Below are 25,359 nucleotides of genomic sequence, written 5' to 3'. Positions count from 1 at the left end.
CTCCACCACTAAGGTTGCCGAATTCGCCGGATAAAAGCCTCCCGAGCAACAACAAAAATTGGGTCCCTTTTGGGCGACGGCAACTACTGCACGGCAGGAATGAACCCCGCACAGGCACGCACACAGCGGCTGCACCTATCGGCGAGCCAAAGCAAAGCGCGAGGGCGTAGCCCACAGCGCCAACAAAAGGTCTGGCAAAGGTCACCACCAATGCCTTGCTGGACGGAACACTGTTCCCCGAACAAAGACGGGTCGACCAAGATGGAGTTAACGCCGAGCTCGACCGCAGGCAACAACACAGCACGCTTTGGTCGTAGCACCTGCACAAGGTATTCAACCTTGGGGCAATACTGTACCCACGCACAAAAGAGGAAGCCCTTGTTACCGTTGCCAAATATGGCAATATAGCGGCACGACAACCTAGTGTACGCCCGCCCTTCACACCCACGCCGAAATGTAACGGCACGCGCCAAAAACCACGCCAGAAATTAGCGGCACACAAAAGTTGTAAACAACTTGGTATAGCCGCACTCGCTTGAGCGTCCCACAATATACCAACTGCACTCGCTTGAGTACAACAAAAGTACACTTGTACACAATTGTACAGCCACGCGAACAGTCGCGTCACTTGCACAACGGCACTCACTTGTGCAATTACTCGTAAACACTGTACCGCTATGGTACAGCCACGACAAAAGTAGCGTCACTCGCACAACGGCACTCACTAGTGCAATTAATCGTAAACACTGTACCGCTAAGGTACAGTCACGACAAAAATTAGCGTCACTCGCACAACTGTAATACTACCGGTTATCACACGTGGATATAGCACACAGCGAAAACGCAAAAATATCGCACAGTACACGGCACGTCCGTTCAGCTCAGCAGTCACACTGAGAATGAGTAGATAGGGACAGCGTCTAGTGTTTTTTACGTGAGTTCCTGCTGGCGACAGCCCAAACCCACGGTGCTCAAAAGCACAACGGATCAAAACAATGCGTTGATCAGCGCCCCAAAAATGCCGAAGCATTTAAGGATACCAGTTGGTAATGTGGAATGGACACACTAACCACCTTGGTAGGGTTCGAGGTCTATCTAACGGTCTATCTAACCCTCTGCCGTTCTATGGGTTCCGGCACCCGGTTGCAGTGCAACTCCACATCGAGCCAAGGGCTCTACCCGCATTTAGGTGTTAACCACAGCCACCACGATACTCCCCGAAGGGCCTACCTCAAGAACAGGTCGGAGCAAGCTCCGAGGGCCCCTGTTCCCCGTGGTACCAGATTTAAGTCACCGGTCAGACCTCGTAGCCGAGACTACTACCAGTTGAGCTTCCATACAGCTCTGGACTGGTGGCCATTCCCCACACCTAAACCGAATGCTAAACAGACAAGAATGGCTAAAAACTAATCAACAGAACGCCTTAAATTACGTCGCCGCCTAAAAACCTCACGCGCATATTGCCCCAACATTTCGACATTCCGACGGTTGGCAATCACACCACTCACATCATACCGTCCATCAGTTCAACTAATCCCCACACCCACAAGATTCCTAATGTCTGAGTGCATCGGGCATTCACAGAGGACGTGCACCCAGTCCTCTCTTGCCGACCCACAAACACATTCCTCACTTGTGGACAAGCGCCGCTCATGCAAATACGCATTAAGAGGCCCATGTCCAGTAAGGAGGAATCCCAGGCTGAGGGAAAATCCAAAATCAGGATTTTCCCCGACAAAGGAAACATCCCGAATGTACTCGTATGTCACGCGACCTTTGAAACTATTGTCCCAACGGTTTTGCCACCCACGAAGTATACATTCATTTAACAATCTTTTACACTCTAAAAACCCCCTTCCTACATCACCGTCGGATATCCATCCAACTAGCAGCGGCATACAAAGCCTCCTTTTCAACCTGAAGGCAACCGCCCGTTGCACGACTAACAGGTCAAGAGGAGGCGCACCCAACAACACCTGCAACGCATCCGTACTCACTGTACGGCATACAGGCAAGCAGGCAAGCAAAACAAAATGCGCTGGCACGTCATCAGATGACGTTTGCCAACCGACTTTAAAGCCGATTCGTACCATATAGCGGCACCATAAGTGGCACAGGCCACAAATAGGCCCCGATATACGGTGCGAACCGCGCGCCGGCTAAGACCCCAGTCAAATCTGACAACGCGACGAACCTGCCCAACAATTGCCTGCAGCCGTTCCCTCAACAACACTAAGTGTGGAGTAAAACACATCCTTTCACTCATAGTTACCCCCAGGTATTTGACTTGCGTCACATACCTAATCAAAACGCCATTCAAACGGACAATCGGTGGACGACTCGGGGACAATCTGCCCTTAAGCAGCATTGTCACCGTTTTGTCCATCGATATATCCACTCCCACATCTACCCCCCAATTGTGGGTCAATGTAAGGAGCTGCCCCCCCACTCGCTCCAGTTCCTCACGCGAACGACCCTCAACCAAAATGAGAAGGTCGTCCGCATACGCACAGTGTTTACAGATTGGCTCTAACTGCCGAAGCAGGGAGTCCATCATGAGATTCCAAATGAAGGGACCACAGATGGATCCCTGCGGACAGCCACGAGCCACCCCAATCTCCACACTCCCGCCCACACCTACAATAGATGCTTTTCTGTCCGAAAAATAACTCCGCCATAGAGTAATTTCCGGGCAGCCAAGCTCCTCTAGCCGTTGTAACACCCGGTCCTAGCGCAAGTAATCAAATGCCCCCTTAAAGTCAATAAACATGCCAAGGACATATTTACTGACGTTTTCCCTAACTACACTCTGAACATACATCCACGCATCTTCTACACTACGTCCTTTCCTAAAACCATACTGCCTATCCGACCTAACATCCCGAGTTAGCTCCTGAAGCCGCTCAACCATAACCCTTTCCAGCACTTTTCCAAGTACTGGAAGGAGGCTGATACCACGATAAGATCGAGGATCGCTCCTGATCTTATCGGGCGACTTCAAGAGTACAACGACCCTAGCAACTTTCCACTGGCGTGGAAAATATCCCTCCCATATGCATTTATCATAAATGGGCTCCAAATATTCCGGAATGAACTTCCACAAGCATTTGCACATCTCTCCGTTCAAACCATCGACACCTGGAGACCTTTTAGACCTGACCAGGCCAAACGCATAATCCAACTCCCCAACGTCTAGTGGAGGGACAGGCACCTCTTGTGCAGGAGGAACCTGAACCTCAGCCCTGGGAAAGAACTCGCCTAACAAAACATTGGCGCACTCTCTCCACGTCGATAATACAGTGTCACCTACGGGAAGAGAGCTAGCCATCTCATTTCGACGACCCCGACAGATCCTAATGACCTGCCCCCAAGGGTCGTCCCTATTTTCCCCCACAAATCGCCTCCACTCTTCCTCCTTAACTTTCACCAACATTTTCTTGTATTTCTTCATTCCTACACTAAATTGATACTTGAGCTGAGACAGATTCTCCGAATTGGTCCGCCTGGCGCGTTGAAACAACCGCCTCAAGCGTCGGACAGACCTCCTCTTTGAATTTAACTCACTCGTCCACCATTTCACACCTTTCATTCTCACAGCCCTAGCTTTCCTAAACACTGAGTCATTCACTCCCCAGACACATTCAGATAGACGAGCAATTTGCTCGTCAACCCCCAATTCCTCAAACTCACTAAGCGGTATACCCAATACCGGTATACGGTCACTAATTCCCCAACCCCCCCTAACACTCCATTTACACTCGAACCTGCTCGCTGCTGCCTCATTTATGAGCGTCACGTCAATGTCACTCACACCTCTAGGCCCCTCAAACGTATACCATACGCTTGGTTCATTTGCTATGAGGAGGTTATTCGCCACAACCCATTCGCTCATAACCTCACCCCGGTTGTGGCTCCGATATCCAGCAGTATGCCTGGATACCTTGCTGAACCACATCGGGGAGGTAGCATTCGCATCAAGACACACGATGGCAGGAATGCTACTCTCACGTAGTAGCACCGCATCTATGTATCTTAAGTAGGGCTCTAGAGGCTCGTCAAACTTGCAGTACAAGCTGACGACATTCATTCTGCCGAATTCCCCCTCGACACACACACATACTCCCCACTGTGATGAGTCAACTACTACACAAGAGTAGCTCGGCTCACACACAGCTACTGCGTCATTGACTCCAAGGTCAGTAAAGACCCTGAAGCCCCCAGGAAGACCTCTCACCACCCCATTGGTGGAGTATGGTTCCCGGAGCAAGGCAATGCCGCAGCCCCCCTCCGACATACACGCCCCCAATTCACACATCACGGCATAAGACCCCTGACAGTTCAGTTGATATAGTTCAACCATCAATGTCTGACGAGCGCACGGGCAACAATGGCACAGTACACCGGGCAGACAGTGGACATCATCAGATGTCCGGCTGGCTTGCCCTTAAATGCACAGTTGCGACAATGCGGGGCATTGCCACAACCTCCACTCCTGTGCCCTTCTTGCCCGCACCTTCGGCAGACATCCTTCTTGGCTCTGCATTCTGCCACCCTGTGATCGAACCCCATGCATCGGAAGCAGCCGGGCGTCAGTTGGTCCGGCGGTACCCGGAAGGAAAACCACTTAACGTAGCAACGACCTGCTTCCAGGAGGGCGGACATTAGCATGTCCGTGCCCTCAAGCACAACATTCGTCACCCCATCAGGGCTGACCTTCCACGGACGGCTGACCATCCTCACGTCCTTCTCAAGGCACCCAGGGCTGAACTCCTTGAGGTTCAAACGGAACAACTCTCCCATGAACTCGTCAGGGGAGATCTCCGTGTAGACCCCCTGGACCACAACCCTAGGCCCCAGCTTCCGACGTATGCTCACATCGAGCCCCACCTCGGAAAACTTGGCATTTTTCGCCAAGTTATCCCTCTCAGCAATTGATGGGGTGCGAATAATCGCACCTCCATCCTTCAACGGGCGCACCTCGTGCACCCTAACCCCCATGGAAGGCCCTACCTCCTTAACCACTTTTTTAAGGACCTCCTTGGATGTAGTGGGGGTTTTACCCCTCACTACGACCGACCAGGTCTCGACTGGCTTGGGCACCGGCAACGCAGGCAACAAAGGCGCAGGCGCCTGAGGTGCCGGCATCATCGCTGCACCAGCCAGCAAAGCTCCAGCCGCCCTCCGAGGTGCTTCCTCCCTTGTTTTCTTCGTGGCTTCTAGCTGCCCACGAAGATGGGCGATCTCCGCAACCATCTCGACGAAAAGTTCTCCGAACTCCAAGGAGTATCCCAGGAGGTCCTTAGCTAAACTCTTCGGGACGCCGTCCATGTCTATGACGGCTCCACTGAAGGCCGTCACAACGGACTTAAAGCGCCCCATAAACTCGCCCCCAACTTTCTTGCGTTCGGCATCCCTACCGAACGTTCCCAAATTCTCCAGGGAAGCACCCAAATTCCTGCGGAATTTCTCCAAATGCTTCCCTGCTGGACCTAGTTTTTCCCCTGTCTTCCGCCCCTTTCTCCCACTCCCAATCTTTCCACTTTCGGAAGCGCCCTCGCTTCCACTCGCCCCCGACTTACTCGAAGGTACCTTTTCAGATACCTTCAAAACCGTCTTACCCAACTTCTCCACCGGGACCGCTGCACCCCCAGCGGTCTTCTTCTTGATGCGAGGAGGGGACCGCAAAATCACCTCCTCCTCCCCGGACGTCGTTTCGTCCATTGCCGACGATGGCACTGCCGAACCGCTTTGAAGAGAGGTGTTCGCCCTCTTCCTCAAACCTTCTATTTTGGGCATTGCCCAACGCTCCACCACTAAGGTTGCCGAATTCGCCGGATAAAAGCCTCTCGAGCAACAACAAAAATTGGGTCCCTTTTGGGCGACGGCAACTACTGCACGGCAGGAATGAACCCCGCACAGGCACGCACACAGCGGCTGCACCTATCGGCGAGCCAAAGCAAAGCGCGAGGGCGTAGCCCACAGCGCCAACAAAAGGTCTGGCAAAGGTCACCACCAATGCCTTGCTGGACGGAACACTGTTCCCCGAACAAAGACGGGTCGACCAAGATGGAGTTAACGCCGAGCTCGACCGCAGGCAACAACACAGCACGCTTTGGTCGTAGCACCTGCACAAGGTATTCAACCTTGGGGCAATACTGTACCCACGCACAAAAGAGGAAGCCCTTGTTACCGTTGCCAAATATGGCAATATAGCGGCACGACAACCTAGTGTACGCCCGCCCTTCACACCCACGCCGAAATGTAACGGCACGCGCCAAAAACCACGCCAGAAATTAGCGGCACACAAAAGTTGTAAACAACTTGGTATAGCCGCACTCGCTTGAGCGTCCCACAATATACCAACTGCACTCGCTTGAGTACAACAAAAGTACACTTGTACACAATTGTACAGCCACGCGAACAGTCGCGTCACTTGCACAACGGCACTCACTTGTGCAATTACTCGTAAACACTGTACCGCTATGGTACAGCCACGACAAAAGTAGCGTCACTCGCACAACGGCACTCACTAGTGCAATTAATCGTAAACACTGTACCGCTATGGTACAGCCACGACAAAAATTAGCGTCACTCGCACAACTGTAATACTACCGGTTATCACACGTGGATATAGCACACAGCGAAAACGCAAAAATATCGCACAGTACACGGCACGTCCGTTCAGCTCAGCAGTCACACTGAGAATGAGTAGATAGGGACAGCGTCTAGTGTTTTTTACGTGAGTTCCTGCTGGCGACAGCCCAAACCCACGGTGCTCAAAAGCACAACGGATCAAAACAATGCGTTGATCAGCGCCCCAAAAATGCCGAAGCATTTAAGGATACCAGTTGGTAATGTGGAATGGACACACTAACCGCCTTGGTAGGGTTCGAGGTCTATCTAACGGTCTATCTAACCCTCTGCCGTTCTATGGGTTCCGGCACCCGGTTGCAGTGCAACTCCACATCGAGCCAAGGGCTCTACCCGCATTTAGGTGTTAACCACAGCCACCACGATACTCCCCGAAGGGCCTACCTCAAGAACAGGTCGGAGCAAGCTCCAAGGCCCCTGTTCCCCGTGGTACCAGATTTTAGTCTCCGGTCAGACCTCGTAGCCGAGACTACTACCAGTTGAGCTTCCATACAGCTCTGGACTGGTGGCCATTCCCCACACCTAAACCCCAATCACACAACAAAATACAAAGACAAGAATGGCTAAAAACTAATCAACAGAACGCCTTAAATTACGTCGCCGCCTAAAAACCTCACGCGCATATTGCCCCAACATTTCGACATTCCGACGGTTGGCAATCACACCACTCACATCATACTGTCCATCAGTTCAACTAATCCCCACACCCACAAGATTCCTAATGTCTGAGTGCATCGGGCATTCACAGAGGACGTGCACCCAGTCCTCTCTTGCCGACCCACAAACACATTCCTCACTTGTGGACAAGCGCCGCTCATGCAAATACGCATTAAGAGGCCCATGTCCAGTAAGGAGGAATCCCAGGCTGAGGGAAAATCCAAAATCAGGATTTTCCCCGACAAAGGAAACATCACGAATGTACTCGTATGTCACGCGACCTTTGGAACTATTGTCCCAACGGTTTTGCCACCCACGAAGTATACATTCATTTAACAACCTTTTACACTCTAAAAACCCGCTTCCTACATCACCGTCGGATATCCATCCAACTAGCAGCGGCATACAAAGCCTCCTTCTCAACCTGAAGGCAACCGCCCGTTGCACGACTAACAGGTCAAGAGGAGGCGCACCCAACAACACCTGCAACGCATCCGTACTCACTGTACGGCATACAGGCAAGCAGGCAAGCAACATAATGCGCTGGCACGCCATCAGATGACGTTTGCCAACCGACTTTAAAGCCGATTCGTACCATATAGCGGCACCATAAGTGGCACAGGCTACAAATAGGCCCCGATATACGGTGCGAACCGCGCGCCGGCTAAGACCCCAGTCAAATCTGACAACGCGACGAACTTGCCCAACAATTGCCTGCAGCCGCTCCCTCAACAACACTAAGTGTGGAGTAAAACACATCCTTTCACTCATAGTTACCCCCAGGTATTTGACTTGCGTCACATACCTAATCCCTACCCCATTCAAACGGACAATCGGTGGACGACTCGGGGACAATCTGCCCTTAAGCAGCATTGTCACCGTTTTGTCCATCGATATATCCACTTTCACATCTACCCCCCAATTGTGGGTCAATGTAAGGAGCTGCCCCCCCACTCGCTCCAGTTCCTCACGCGAACGACCCTCAACCAAAATGAGAAGGACGTCCGCATACGCACAGTGTTTACAGATTGGCTCTAACTGCCGAAGCAGGGAGTCCATCATGAGGTTGCAAATGAAGGGACCACAGATGGATCCCTGCGGACAGCCTCGAGCCACCCCAATCTCCACACTCCCGCCCACACCTACCATAGATGCTTTTCTGTCCGAAAAATAACTCCGCCATAGAGTAATCTCCGGACAGCCCAGCTCCTCTAACCGTTGTAACACACGATCCCAGCGCAAGTAATCAAATGCCCCCTTAAAGTCAATAAAAATGCCAAGGACATACTTACTGACATTATCCCTAACTACACTCTGAACATACATCCACGCATCTTCTACACTACGTCCTTTCCTAAAACCATACTGCCTATACGACCTAACACCCCGAGTAAGCTCCTGAAGTCGCTCAACCATAACCCTTTCCAGCACTTTTCCAAGTACTGGAAGGAGGCTGATACCACGATAAGATCGAGGATCGCTCCTGATCTTATCGGGCGACTTCAAGAGTACAACGACCCTAGCAACTTTCCACTCGCGTGGAAAATATCCCTCCCATATGCATTTATCATAAATGGCCTCCAAATATTCCGGAATGCACTTCCACAAGCATTTGCACATCTCTCCGTTCAAACCATCGACACCTGGAGACCTTTTAGACCTGACCAGGCCAAACGCATAATCCAACTCCCCAACGTCTAGTGGAGGGACAGGCACCTCTTGTGCAGGAGGAACCTGAACTTCAGCCCTGGGAAAGAACTCGCCTAACAAAACATTGGCGCACTCTCTCCACGTCGATAATACAGTGTCACCTACGGGAAGAGAGCTAGCCATCTCATTTCGACGACCCCGACAGATCCTAATGACCTGCCCCCAAGGGTCGTCCCTATTTTCCCCCACAAATCGCCTCCACTCTTCCTCCTTAACTTTCACCAACATTTTCTTGTATTTCTTCATTCCTACACTAAATTGATACTTGAGCTGAGACAGATTCTCCGAATTGGTCCGCCTGGCGCGTTGAAACAACCGCCTCAAGCGTCGGACAGACCTCCTCTTTGAATTTAACTCACTCGTCCACCATTTCACACCTTTCATTCTCACAGCCCTAGCTTTCCTAAACACTGAGTCATTCACTCCCCAGACACATTCAGATAGACGAGCAATTTGCTCGTCAACCCCCAATTCCTCAAACTCACTAAGCGGTATACCCAATACCGGTATACGGTCACTAATTCCCCAACCCCCCCTAACACTCCATTTACACTCGAACCTGCTCGCTGCTGCCTCATTTATGAGCGTCACGTCAATGTCACTCACACCTCTAGGCCCCTCAAACGTATACCATACGCTTGGTTCATTTGCTATGAGGAGGTTATTCGCCACAACCCATTCGCTCATAACCTCACCCCGGTTGTGGCTCCGATATCCAGCAGTATGCCTGGATACCTTGCTGAACCACATCGGGGAGGTAGCATTCGCATCAAGACACACGATGGCAGGAATGCTACTCTCACGTAGTAGCACCGCATCTATGTATCTTAAGTAGGGCTCTAGAGGCTCGTCAAACTTGCAGTACAAGCTGACGACATTCATTCTGCCGAATTCCCCCTCGACACACACACATACTCCCCACTGTGATGAGTCAACTACTACACAAGAGTAGCTCGGCTCACACACAGCTACTGCGTCATTGACTCCAAGGTCAGTAAAGACCCTGAAGCCCCCAGGAAGACCTCTCACCACCCCATTGGTGGAGTATGGTTCCCGGAGCAAGGCAATGCCGCAGCCCCCCTCCGACATACACGCCCCCAATTCACACATCACGGCATAAGACCCCTGACAGTTCAGTTGATATAGTTCAACCATCAATGTCTGACGAGCGCACGGGCAACAATGGCACAGTACACCGGGCAGACAGTGGACATCATCAGATGTCCGGCTGGCTTGCCCTTAAATGCACAGTTGCGACAATGCGGGGCATTGCCACAACCTCCACTCCTGTGCCCTTCTTGCCCGCACCTTCGGCAGACATCCTTCTTGGCTCTGCATTCTGCCACCCTGTGATCGAACCCCATGCATCGGAAGCAGCCGGGCGTCAGTTGGTCCGGCGGTACCCGGAAGGAAAACCACTTAACGTAGCAACGACCTGCTTCCAGGAGGGCGGACATTAGCATGTCCGTGCCCTCAAGCACAACATTCGTCACCCCATCAGGGCTGACCTTCCACGGACGGCTGACCATCCTCACGTCCTTCTCAAGGCACCCAGGGCTGAACTCCTTGAGGTTCAAACGGAACAACTCTCCCATGAACTCGTCAGGGGAGATCTCCGTGTAGACCCCCTGGACCACAACCCTAGGCCCCAGCTTCCGACGTATGCTCACATCGAGCCCCACCTCGGAAAACTTGGCATTTTTCGCCAAGTTATCCCTCTCAGCAATTGATGGGGTGCGAATAATCGCACCTCCATCCTTCAACGGGCGCACCTCGTGCACCCTAACCCCCATGGAAGGCCCTACCTCCTTAACCACTTTTTTAAGGACCTCCTTGGATGTAGTGGGGGTTTTACCCCTCACTACGACCGACCAGGTCTCGACTGGCTTGGGCACCGGCAACGCAGGCAACAAAGGCGCAGGCGCCTGAGGTGCCGGCATCATCGCTGCACCAGCCAGCAAAGCTCCAGCCGCCCTCCGAGGTGCTTCCTCCCTTGTTTTCTTCGTGGCTTCTAGCTGCCCACGAAGATGGGCGATCTCCGCAACCATCTCGACGAAAAGTTCTCCGAACTCCAAGGAGTATCCCAGGAGGTCCTTAGCTAAACTCTTCGGGACGCCGTCCATGTCTATGACGGCTCCACTGAAGGCCGTCACAACGGACTTAAAGCGCCCCATAAACTCGCCCCCAACTTTCTTGCGTTCGGCATCCCTACCGAACGTTCCCAAATTCTCCAGGGAAGCACCCAAATTCCTGCGGAATTTCTCCAAATGCTTCCCTGCTGGACCTAGTTTTTCCCCTGTCTTCCGCCCCTTTCTCCCACTCCCAATCTTTCCACTTTCGGAAGCGCCCTCGCTTCCACTCGCCCCCGACTTACTCGAAGGTACCTTTTCAGATACCTTCAAAACCGTCTTACCCAACTTCTCCACCGGGACCGCTGCACCCCCAGCGGTCTTCTTCTTGATGCGAGGAGGGGACCGCAAAATCACCTCCTCCTCCCCGGACGTCGTTTCGTCCATTGCCGACGATGGCACTGCCGAACCGCTTTGAAGAGAGGTGTTCGCCCTCTTCCTCAAACCTTCTATTTTGGGCATTGCCCAACGCTCCACCACTAAGGTTGCCGAATTCGCCGGATAAAAGCCTCTCGAGCAACAACAAAAATTGGGTCCCTTTTGGGCGACGGCAACTACTGCACGGCAGGAATGAACCCCGCACAGGCACGCACACAGCGGCTGCACCTATCGGCGAGCCAAAGCAAAGCGCGAGGGCGTAGCCCACAGCGCCAACAAAAGGTCTGGCAAAGGTCACCACCAATGCCTTGCTGGACGGAACACTGTTCCCCGAACAAAGACGGGTCGACCAAGATGGAGTTAACGCCGAGCTCGACCGCAGGCAACAACACAGCACGCTTTGGTCGTAGCACCTGCACAAGGTATTCAACCTTGGGGCAATACTGTACCCACGCACAAAAGAGGAAGCCCTTGTTACCGTTGCCAAATATGGCAATATAGCGGCACGACAACCTAGTGTACGCCCGCCCTTCACACCCACGCCGAAATGTAACGGCACGCGCCAAAAACCACGCCAGAAATTAGCGGCACACAAAAGTTGTAAACAACTTGGTATAGCCGCACTCGCTTGAGCGTCCCACAATATACCAACTGCACTCGCTTGAGTACAACAAAAGTACACTTGTACACAATTGTACAGCCACGCGAACAGTCGCGTCACTTGCACAACGGCACTCACTTGTGCAATTACTCGTAAACACTGTACCGCTATGGTACAGCCACGACAAAAGTAGCGTCACTCGCACAACGGCACTCACTAGTGCAATTAATCGTAAACACTGTACCGCTATGGTACAGCCACGACAAAAATTAGCGTCACTCGCACAACTGTAATACTACCGGTTATCACACGTGGATATAGCACACAGCGAAAACGCAAAAATATCGCACAGTACACGGCACGTCCGTTCAGCTCAGCAGTCACACTGAGAATGAGTAGATAGGGACAGCGTCTAGTGTTTTTTACGTGAGTTCCTGCTGGCGACAGCCCAAACCCACGGTGCTCAAAAGCACAACGGATCAAAACAATGCGTTGATCAGCGCCCCAAAAATGCCGAAGCATTTAAGGATACCAGTTGGTAATGTGGAATGGACACACTAACCGCCTTGGTAGGGTTCGAGGTCTATCTAACGGTCTATCTAACCCTCTGCCGTTCTATGGGTTCCGGCACCCGGTTGCAGTGCAACTCCACATCGAGCCAAGGGCTCTACCCGCATTTAGGTGTTAACCACAGCCACCACGATACTCCCCGAAGGGCCTACCTCAAGAACAGGTCGGAGCAAGCTCCAAGGCCCCTGTTCCCCGTGGTACCAGATTTTAGTCTCCGGTCAGACCTCGTAGCCGAGACTACTACCAGTTGAGCTTCCATACAGCTCTGGACTGGTGGCCATTCCCCACACCTAAACCCCAATCACACAACAAAATACAAAGACAAGAATGGCTAAAAACTAATCAACAGAACGCCTTAAATTACGTCGCCGCCTAAAAACCTCACGCGCATATTGCCCCAACATTTCGACATTCCGACGGTTGGCAATCACACCACTCACATCATACTGTCCATCAGTTCAACTAATCCCCACACCCACAAGATTCCTAATGTCTGAGTGCATCGGGCATTCACAGAGGACGTGCACCCAGTCCTCTCTTGCCGACCCACAAACACATTCCTCACTTGTGGACAAGCGCCGCTCATGCAAATACGCATTAAGAGGCCCATGTCCAGTAAGGAGGAATCCCAGGCTGAGGGAAAATCCAAAATCAGGATTTTCCCCGACAAAGGAAACATCACGAATGTACTCGTATGTCACGCGACCTTTGGAACTATTGTCCCAACGGTTTTGCCACCCACGAAGTATACATTCATTTAACAACCTTTTACACTCTAAAAACCCGCTTCCTACATCACCGTCGGATATCCATCCAACTAGCAGCGGCATACAAAGCCTCCTTCTCAACCTGAAGGCAACCGCCCGTTGCACGACTAACAGGTCAAGAGGAGGCGCACCCAACAACACCTGCAACGCATCCGTACTCACTGTACGGCATACAGGCAAGCAGGCAAGCAACATAATGCGCTGGCACGCCATCAGATGACGTTTGCCAACCGACTTTAAAGCCGATTCGTACCATATAGCGGCACCATAAGTGGCACAGGCTACAAATAGGCCCCGATATACGGTGCGAACCGCGCGCCGGCTAAGACCCCAGTCAAATCTGACAACGCGACGAACTTGCCCAACAATTGCCTGCAGCCGCTCCCTCAACAACACTAAGTGTGGAGTAAAACACATCCTTTCACTCATAGTTACCCCCAGGTATTTGACTTGCGTCACATACCTAATCCCTACCCCATTCAAACGGACAATCGGTGGACGACTCGGGGACAATCTGCCCTTAAGCAGCATTGTCACCGTTTTGTCCATCGATATATCCACTTTCACATCTACCCCCCAATTGTGGGTCAATGTAAGGAGCTGCCCCCCCACTCGCTCCAGTTCCTCACGCGAACGACCCTCAACCAAAATGAGAAGGACGTCCGCATACGCACAGTGTTTACAGATTGGCTCTAACTGCCGAAGCAGGGAGTCCATCATGAGGTTGCAAATGAAGGGACCACAGATGGATCCCTGCGGACAGCCTCGAGCCACCCCAATCTCCACACTCCCGCCCACACCTACCATAGATGCTTTTCTGTCCGAAAAATAACTCCGCCATAGAGTAATCTCCGGACAGCCCAGCTCCTCTAACCGTTGTAACACACGATCCCAGCGCAAGTAATCAAATGCCCCCTTAAAGTCAATAAAAATGCCAAGGACATACTTACTGACATTATCCCTAACTACACTCTGAACATACATCCACGCATCTTCTACACTACGTCCTTTCCTAAAACCATACTGCCTATACGACCTAACACCCCGAGTAAGCTCCTGAAGTCGCTCAACCATAACCCTTTCCAGCACTTTTCCAAGTACTGGAAGGAGGCTGATACCACGATAAGATCGAGGATCGCTCCTGATCTTATCGGGCGACTTCAAGAGTACAACGACCCTAGCAACTTTCCACTCGCGTGGAAAATATCCCTCCCATATGCATTTATCATAAATGGCCTCCAAATATTCCGGAATGCACTTCCACAAGCATTTGCACATCTCTCCGTTCAAACCATCGACACCTGGAGACCTTTTAGACCTGACCAGGCCAAACGCATAATCCAACTCCCCAACGTCTAGTGGAGGGACAGGCACCTCTTGTGCAGGAAGAACCTGAACCTCAGCCCTGGGAAAGAACTCGCCTAACAAAACATTGGCGCACTCTCTCCACGTCGATAATACAGTGTCACCTACGCGAAGAGAGCTAGCCATCTCATTTCGACGACCCCGAGAGATCCTAAAGACCTGCCCCCAAGGGTCGTCCCTATTTTCCCCCACAAATCGCCTCCACTCTTCCTCCTTAACTTTCACCAACATTTTCTTGTATTCTTTCATTCCTACACTAAATTGATACTTGAGCTGAGACAGATTCTCCGAATTGGTCCGCCTGGCGCGTTGAAACAACCGCCTCAAGCGTCGGACAGACCTCCTCTTTGAATTTAACTCACTCGTCCACCATTTCACACCTTTCATTCTCACAGCCCTAGCTTTCCTAAACACTGAGTCACTCACTCCCCAGACACATTCAGATAGACGAGCAATTTGCTCGTCAACCCCCAATTCCTCAAACTCACTAAGCGGTATACCCAATACCGGTATACGGGGAGTAACCATAATTTGTATTAAATTATGGTCACTAATTCCCCAACCCCCCCTAACACTCCATTTACACTCGAACCTGCTCGCTGCTGCCTCATTCATGAGCGTCACGTCAATGTCACTCACACCCCTAGGCCCCTCAAACGTATACCATACGCTTGGTTCATTTGCTATGAGGAGGTTATTCGCCACAACCCATTCGCTCATAACCTCACCCCATTTGTGGCTCCGATATCCAGCAGTATGCCTGGATACCTTGCTGAACCACATCCGGGAGGTAGCATTCGCATCAAGACACACGATGGCAGGAATGCTACTCTCACGTAGTAGCACCGCATCTATGTATCTTAAGTAGGGCTCTAGAGGCTCGTCAAACTTGCAGTACAAGCTGACGACATTCATTCTGCCGAAATCCCCCTCGACACACACACATACTCCCCACTGTGATGAGTCAACTACTTCACAAGAGTAGCTTGGCTCACACACAGCTACTACGGCATTGACTCCAAGGTCAGTAAAGACCCTGAAGCCCCCAGGAAGACCTCTTACCACCCCATTGGTGGAGTATGGTTCCCGGAGCAAGGCAATGCCGCAGCCCCCCTCCAACATACACGCCCCCAATTCACACATCACGGCATAAGACCCCTGACAGTTCAGTTGATATAGTTCAACCATCAATGTCTGACGAGCGCACGGGCAACAATGGCACAGTACACCGGGCAGACAGTGGACATCATCAGATGTCCGGCTGGCTTGCCCTTAAATGCACAGTTGCGACAATGCGGGGCATTGCCACAACCTGCACTCCTGTGCCCTTCTTGCCCGCACCTTCGGCAGGCATCCTTCTTGGCTCTGCATTCTGCCACCCTGTGATCGAACCCCATGCATCGGAAGCAGCCGGGCGTTAGTTGGTCCGGCCGTACCCGGAAGGAAAACCACTTAACGTAGCAACGACCTGCTTCCAGGAGGGCGGACATTAGCATGTCCGTGCCCTCAAGGACAACACTCGTCCCCCATCAGGGCTGACCATCCAAGGACGGCTGACCATCCTCACGTCCTTCTCAAGGCACCCAGGGCTAAATTCCTTGAGGTTCAAACGGAACAACTCTCCCATGAACTCGTCAGGGGAGATCTCCGTGTGGACCCCCTGGACCACAACCCTAGGCCCCAGCTTCCGACGTATGCTCACATCGAGCCCCACCTCGGAAAACTTGGCATTTTTCGCCAAGTTATCCCTCTCAGCAATTGATGGGGTGCGAATAATCGCACCTCCATCCTTCAACGGGCGCACCTCGTGCACCCTAACCCCCATGGAAGGCCCTACCTCCTTAACCACTTTTTTAATGACCTCCTTGGATGTAGTGGGGGTTTTACCCCTCACTACGACCGACCAGGTCTCAACTGGCTTGGGCACCGGCAACGCAGGCAACACAGGCGCAGGCGCCTGAGGTGCCGGCATCATCGCTGCACCAGCCAGCGCAGCTCCAGCCGTCCTCCGAGGTGCTTCCTCCCTTGTTCTCTTCGTGGCTTCTAGCTGCCCACGAAGATGGGCGATCTCCGCCACCATCTCGACGAAAAGTTCTTCGAACTCCAAGGAGTATCCCAGGAGGTCCTTAGCTAAACTCTTCGGGACGCCGTCCATGTCTATGACGGCTCCACTGAAGGCCGTCACATCGGACTTAAAGCGCCCCATAAACTCACCCCCAACTTTCTTGCGTTCGGCATCCCCACCGAACGTTCCCAAATTCTCCAGGAAAGCACCCAAATTCCTGCGGAATTTCTCCAAATGCTTCCCTGCTGGACCTAATTTTTCCCCTGTCTTCCGCCCCTTTCTCCCACTCCCAATCTTTCCACTTTCGGAAGCGCCCTCGCTTCCACTCACCTTTTCAGGTACCTTTAGGCTTACCTTCTCCACCGGGACCGCTGCACCCCCAGCGGTCTTCTTCTTAATGCGAGAAGGGGACCGCAAAATCACCTCCTCCTCCCCGGACGTCGTTTCGTCCATTGCCGACGATGGCACTGCCGAACCGCTTTGAAGAGAGGTGTTCGCCCTCTTCCTCAAACCTTCTATTTTGGGCATTGCCCAACGCTCCCCCACTAAGGTTGCCGAATTCGCCGGATAAAGGCCTCCCGAGCAACAACAAAAATAGGGTCCCTTTTGGGCGACGGCAACTACTGCACGGCAGGAATGAACCCCGCACAGGCACGCACACAGCGGCTGCACCTATCGGCGAGCCAAAGCAAAGCGCGAGGGCGTAGCCCACAGCGCCAACCAAAGGTCTGGCAAAGGTCACCACCAATGCCTTGCCGGACGGAACTCTGTTCCCCGAACAAGGACGGGTCGACCAAGGTGGAGCTAACGCCGAGCTCGACCGCTGGCAAAAACGCAACACGCTCTGTTCGCAGCACCTGCACAAGGTATTCAACCTTAGCGCAGTACTGAACCCACGCACAAAAGGGGACGCCCTTTTTACCGTTGCCAAATATGGCAATATAGCGGCACGACAACCTAGTGTAGGCCCGCACTGCACACCCACGCCGAATGTAACGGCACGCGCATACGAAAAAGACGCCGAAAATTAACGGCACGCGCCAAAAACCACGCCAGAAATTAGCGGCACACAAAAGTTGTAAACAACTTGGTATAGGGGCACTCGCTTGAGCGTCCCACAAAATACCAACGGCACTCGCTTGAGTACAACAAAAGTACACTTGTACACAATTGTACAGCCACGCACACAGTGGCGTCACTTGCACAACGGTACTCACTCACGCTATATATAGCAGCACTCACACGCACGCACAATGTGTCAATAGTACGGAGTATAGTGGCACTCACTAGAGTGTCCAACAACACTACCGAACGCACTCACTCACGCGTCCAATATATTCACTACGCTGTACGAAAACACGTACAGCCACGCAAAAAATTGGCGTCACTCAAAAAACGGTACCACGCACCGGTATTCACACACGAATGTAACAACAAAGCAAATCGCAAAAAAAAACGCAGATCACCGCTTAGCACACGACACGTCCGCACTATTCAACAGTCAGACTGAGAAAGTAGATAGGGACAGCGTCTAATGTTTTTTACGTGAGTTCCTGCTGGCGACAGCCCAAACCCACGGTGCTCAAAAGCACAACGGATCAAAACAATGCGTTGATCAGCGCCCCAAAAATGCCGAAGCATTTAAGGATACCAATTGGTAGTGTGGAATGGACACACTAACCACCTTGGCAGGGTTCGAGGTCTATCTAACCCTCTGCCGTTCTATGGGTCCCGGCACCCGGTTGCATTGCAACTCCACATCGAACCAAGGGCTCTACCCGCATTTAGGTGTTAACCACAGCCACCACGATACTCCCCGAAGGGCCTACCTCAAGAACAGGTCGGAGCAAGCTCCGAGGGCCCCTGTTCCCCGTGGTACCAGATTGAAGTCTCCGGTCAGACCTCGTAGCCGAGACTACTACCAGTTGAACTTCCATACAGCTCTGGACTGGTGGTCATTCCCCACATCTAAACCCCAATCACACAACAAAATACAAAGACAAGAATGGCTAAAAACTAATCAACTGAACGCCTTAAATTACGTCGCCGCCTAAAAACCTCACGCGCATATTGCCCTAACATTTCGACATTCCGACGGTTGGCAATCACACCACTCACATCATACTGTCCATCAGTCCAACTAATCCCCACACCCACAAGATTCCTAATGTCTGAGTACATCGGGCATTCACAGAGGACGTGCACCCAGTCCTCTCTTGCCGACCCACAAACACATTCCTCACTTGTGGACAAGCGCCTCTCATGCAAATACGCATTAAGAGGCCCATGTCCAGTAAGGAGGAATCCTAGGCTGAGGGAAAATCCAAAATCAGGATTTTCCCCGACAAAGGAAACATCCCGAATGTACTCGTATGTCACGCGACCATTGGAACTATTGTCCCAACGGTTTTGCCACCCACGAAGCATACATTCATTCAACAACCTTTCACACTCTAAAATCCCCCTTCCTACATCACCGTCGGATAACCATCCAACACGCAGCGGCATACAAAGCCTCCTTCTCAACCTGAAGGCAACCGCCCGTTGCACGACTAACAGGTCAAGAGGAGGCGCACCCAACAACACCTGCAACGCATCCGTACTCACTGTACGGCATACAGGCAAGCAGGCAAGCAACATAATACGCTGGCACGCCATCAGATGACGTTTGCCAACCGACTTTAAGGCCCATTCGTACCATATAGCGGCACCATAAGAGGCACAGGCCACAAATAGGCCCCGACATACGGTACGAACCGCGCGTCGGCTAAGACCCCAGTCAAATCTGACCACGCGACGAACCTGCCCAACAATTGCCTGCAGCCGTTCCCTCAACAACACTAAGTGTGGAGTAAAACACATCCTTTCACTCATAGTTTCCCCCAGGTATTTGACTTGCGTCGCATACCTAATCCCTACCCCATTCAAACGTACAATCGGTGGACGACTCGGGGACAATCTGCCCTTAAGCAGCATTGTCACCGTTTTGTCCATCGATATGTCTACTCCCACATCTACCCCCCCCCAATTGTGGGTTAATGTAAGGAGCTGCCCCCCCACTCGCTCCAGTTCCTCACGCGAACGACCCTCAACCAAAATGAGAAGGTCGTCCGCATACGCACAGTGTTTACAGAGTGGCTCTAACTGCCGAAGCAGGGAGTCCATCATGAGGTTCCAAATGAGGGGACCACAGATGGATCCCTGCGGACAGCCTCGCGCCACCCCAATCTCCACACTCCCGCCCATACCTACCATAGATGCTTTTCTGTCCGAAAAATAACTCCGCCATAAAGTAATCTCCGGACAGCCAAGCTCCTCTAGCCGTTGTAACACCCGGTCCCAGCGCAAGTAGTCAAAGGCCCCCTTGAAGTCAATAAACATGCCAAGGACATATTTATTGACGTTTTCCCTAACTACACTCTGAACATACATCCACGCATCTTCTATACTACGTCCTTTCCTAAAACCATACTGCCTATCCGACCTAACACCCCGAGTAAGCTCCTGAAGTCGCTCAACCATAACCCTTTCCAGCACTTTTCCAAGTACTGGAAGGAGGCTGATACCACGAGGATCGCTCCTGATCTTATCGGGCGACTTCAAGAGTACAACGACCCTAGCAACTTTCCACTCGCGTGGAAAATATCCGTCCCATATGCATTTATCATAAATGGCCTCCAAATATTCCGGAATGAACTTCCACAAGCATTTGCACATCTCTCCGTTCAAACCATCGAAACCTGGAAACCTTTTAGACCTGACCAGGCCAAACGCATAATCCAACTCCCCAACGTCTAGTGGAGGGACAGGCACCTCTTGTGCAGGAGGAACCTGAACCTCAGCCCTGGGAAAGAACTCGCCTAACAAAACATTGGCGCACTCTCTCCACGTCGATAATACAGTGTCCACTTCGCGAAGAGAGCTAGCCATCTCATTTCGACGACCCCGACAGATCCTAAAGACCTGCCCCCAAGGGTCGTCCCTATTTTCCCCCACAAATCGCCTCCACTCTTCCTCCTTAACTTTCACCAACATTTTCTTGTATTCTTTCATCCCTACACTAAATTGATACTTGAGCTGAGACAGATTCTCCGAATTGGTCCGCCTGGCGCGTTGAAACAACCGCCTCAAGCGCCGGACAGACCTCCTCTTTGAATTCAACTCGCTAGTTCACCATTTCACACCTTTCATTCTCACAGCCCTAGCTTTCCTAAACACTGAGTCATTCACTCCCCAGACACATTTAGATAGACGAGCAATTTGCTCGTCAACCCCTAATTCTTCAAACTCACTAAGCGGTATACCCAATACCGCTTCCCTAACAGTATGTCCAGATCGGTTCCAGTCAGCACACGAGGTACGCCATCGCCTCAATGGACTCCCCCCTTCTAACTGCGGGCTACGGGGAGTAACCATAATTTGTATTAAATTATGGTCACTAATTCCCCAACCCCCCCTAACACTCCATTTACACTCGAACCTGCTCGCTGCTGCCTCATTCATGAGCGTCACGTCAATGTCACTCACACCTCTAGGCCCCTCAAACGTATACCATACGCTTGGTTCGTTTGCTACGAGGAGGTTATTCGCCACAACCCATTCGCTCATAACCTCACCCCGAGCATGGCTCCGATATCCAGCAGTATGCCTGGATACTTTGCTGAACCACATCGGGGAGGTAGCATTCGCATCAAGACACACGATGGCAGGAATGCTACTCTCATGTAGTAGCACCGCATCTATGTATCTTAAGTAGGGCTCTAGAGGCTCGTCAAACTTGCAGTACAAGCTGACGACATTCATTCTGCCGAATTACCCCTCGACACACACACATACTCCCCACTGTAATGAGTCAACTACTACACAAGAGTAGCTTGGCTCACATACAGCTGCTGCGGCATTGACTCCAAGGTCCGTAAAGACCCTGAAGCCCCACCACCCCATTGGTGGAGTATGGTTCCTGGAGCAAAGCAATGCCACAGCCCCCCTCCAACATACACGCAACCAATTCACACATCACGGCATAAGACCCCTGACAGTTCAGTTGATATAGTTCAACCATTAATGTCTAACGAGCGCACGGGCAACAATGGCACAGTACACCGGGCAGACAGTGCACATCATCAAATGTCCGGCTGGCTTGCCTTTAAATGCACAGTTGCGACAATGCGGGGCATTGCCACAACCTGCCATCCTGTGTCCTTCTTGCCCGCACCTTCGGCAGACATCCTTCTTGGCTCTGCATTCTGCCACCCTGTGATCAAACCCCATGCATCGGAAGCAGCCGGGCGTCAGTTGGTCCGGCCGTACCCGGAAGGAAAACCACTTTACGTAGCAACGACCTGCTTCCAGGAGGGCGGACATTAGCATGTCCGTGCCCTCAAGGACAACATTCGTCACCCCATCAGGGCTGACCTTCCAAGGACGGCTGACCATCCTCACGTCCTTCTCAAGGCACCCAGGGCTAAATTCCTTGAGGTTCAAACGGAACAACTCTCCCATGAACTCGTCATGGGAGATCTCCGTGTGGACCCCCTGGACCACAACCGTAGCCCCAGCTTCCGTCGTATGCTCACATCGAGCCCCACCTCGGAAAACTTGGCATTTTTCGCCAAGTTATCCCTCTCAGCTATTGATGGGGTGCGAATAATCGCACCTCCATCCTTCAACGGGCGCACCTCGTGCACCCTAACCCCCATGGAAGGCCCTACCTCCTTAACCACTTTTTTAAGGACCTCCTTGGATGTAGTGGGGGTTTTACCCCTCACTACGACCGACCAGGTCTCGACTGGCTTGGGCACCGGCAACGCAGGCAACAAAGGCGCAGGCGCCTGAGGTGCCGGCATAATCGCTGCACCAGCCAGCGAAGCTCCAGCCGCCCTCCGAGGTGCTTCCTCCCTTGTTTTCTTCGTGGCTTCTAGCTGCCCACGAAGATGGGCGATCTCCGCAACCATCTCGACGAAAAGTTCTCCGAACTCCAAGGAGTATCCCAGGAGGTCCTTAGCTAAACTCTTCGGGACGCCGTCCATGTCTATGACGGCTCCACTGAAGGCCGTCACAACGGACTTAAAGCGCCCCATAAACTCGCCCCCAACTTTCTTGCGTTCGGCATCCCTACCGAACGTTCCCAAATTCTCCAGGGAAGCACCCAAATTCCTGCGGAATTTCTCCAAATGCTTCCCTGCTGGACCTAGTTTTTCCCCTGTCTTCCGCCCCTTTCTCCCACTCCCAATCTTTCCACTTTCGGAAGCGCCCTCGCTTCCACTCGCCCCCGACTTACTCGAAGGTACCTTTTCAGATACCTTCAAAACCGTCTTACCCAACTTCTCCACCGGGACCGCTGCACCCCCAGCGGTCTTCTTCTTGATGCGAGGAGGGGACCCCAAAATCACCTCCTCCTCCCCGGACGTCGTTTCGTCCATTGCCGACGATGGCACTGCCGAACCGCTTTGAAGAGAGGTGTTCGCCCTCTTCCTCAAACCTTCTATTTTGGGCATTGCCCAACGCTCCACCACTAAGGTTGCCGAATTCGCCGGATAAAAGCCTCTCGAGCAACAACAAAAATTGGGTCCCTTTTGGGCGACGGCAACTACTGCACGGCAGGAATGAACCCCGCACAGGCACGCACACAGCGGCTGCACCTATCGGCGAGCCAAAGCAAAGCGCGAGGGCGTAGCCCACGCGCCAACCAAAGGTCTGGCAAAGGTCACCACCAATGCCTTGCCGGACGGAACACTGTTCCCCGAACAAAGACGGGTCGACCAAGATGGAGTTAACGCCGAGCTCGACCGCAGGCAACAACACAGCACGCTTTGGTCGTAGCACCTGCACAAGGTATTCAACCTTGGGGCAATACTGTACCCACGCACAAAAGAGGAAGCCCTTGTTACCGTTGCCAAATATGGCAATATAGCGGCACGACAACCTAGTGTACGCCCGCCCTTCACACCCACGCCGAAATGTAACGGCACGCGCCAAAAACCACGCCAGAAATTAGCGGCACACAAAAGTTGTAAACAACTTGGTATAGGGGCACTCGCTTGAGCGTCCCACAATATACCAACTGCACTCGCTTGAGTACAACAAAATTTCACTTGTACACAATTGTACAGCCACGCGAACAGTCGCGTCACTTGCACAACGGCACTCACTTGTGCAATTACTCGTAAACACTGTACCGCTATGGTACAGCCACGACAAAAGTAGCGTCACTCGCACAACGGCACTCACTAGTGCAATTAATCGTAAACACTGTACCGCTATGGTACAGCCACGACAAAAATTAGCGTCACTCGCACAACTGTAATACTACCGGTTATCACACGTGGATATAGCACACAGCGAAAACGCAAAAATAGCCCACAGTACACGGCACGTCCGTTCAGCTCAGCAGTCACACTGAGAATGAGTAGATAGGGACAGCGTCTAGTGTTTTTTACGTGAGTTCCTGCTGGCGACAGCTCAAACCCACGGTGCTCAAAAGCACAACGGATCAAAACAATGCGTTGATCAGCGCCCCAAAAATGCCGAAGCATTTAAGGATACCAGTTGGTAATGTGGAATGGACACACTAACCACCTTGGTAGGGTTCGAGGTCTATCTAACGGTCTATCTAACCCTCTGCCGTTCTATGGGTTCCGGCACCCGGTTGCAGTGCAACTCCACATCGAGCCAAGGGCTCTACCCGCATTTAGGTGTTAACCACAGCCACCACGATACTCCCCGAAGGGCCTACCTCAAGAACAGGTCGGAGCAAGCTCCGAGGGCCCCTGTTCCCCGTGGTACCAGATTTAAGTCTCCGGTCAGACCTCGTAGCCGAGACTACTACCAGTTGAGCTTCCATACAGCTCTGGACTGGTGGCCATTCCCCACACCTAAACCCCAATCACACAACAAAATACACAGACAAGAATGGCTAAAAACTAATCAACAGAACGCCTTAAATTACGTCGCCGCCTAAAAACCTCACGCGCATATTGCCCTAACATTTCGACATTCCGACGGTTGGCAATCACACCACTCACATCATACCGTCCATCACTTCAACTAATCCCCACACCCACAAGATTCCTTATGTCTGAGTGCATCGGGCATTCACAGAGGACGTGCACCCAGTCCTCTCTTGCCGACCCACAAACACATTCCTCACTTGTGGACAAGCGCCGCTCATGCAAATACGCATTAAGAGGCCCATGTCCAGTAAGGAGGAATCCCAGGCTGAGGGAAAATCCAAAATCAGGATTTTCCCCGACAAAGGAAACATCCCGAATGTACTCGTATGTCACGCGACCTTTGGAACTATTGTCCCAACGGTTTTGCCACCCACGAAGTATACATTCATTTAACAATCTTTTACACTCTAAAAACCCCCTTCCTACATCACCGTCGGATATCCATCCAACTAGCAGCGGCATACAAAGCCTCCTTTTCAACCTGAAGGCAACCGCCCGTTGCACGACTAACAGG

This window comes from Anastrepha ludens, unplaced genomic scaffold (genome assembly GCF_028408465.1).
Source record: "Anastrepha ludens isolate Willacy unplaced genomic scaffold, idAnaLude1.1 ptg000018l, whole genome shotgun sequence".
NCBI lineage: Eukaryota > Metazoa > Arthropoda > Insecta > Diptera > Tephritidae > Anastrepha > Anastrepha ludens.
The sequence above is the reverse complement of the archived record's forward strand: the minus strand, read 5'-3'. Positions refer to the sequence as shown.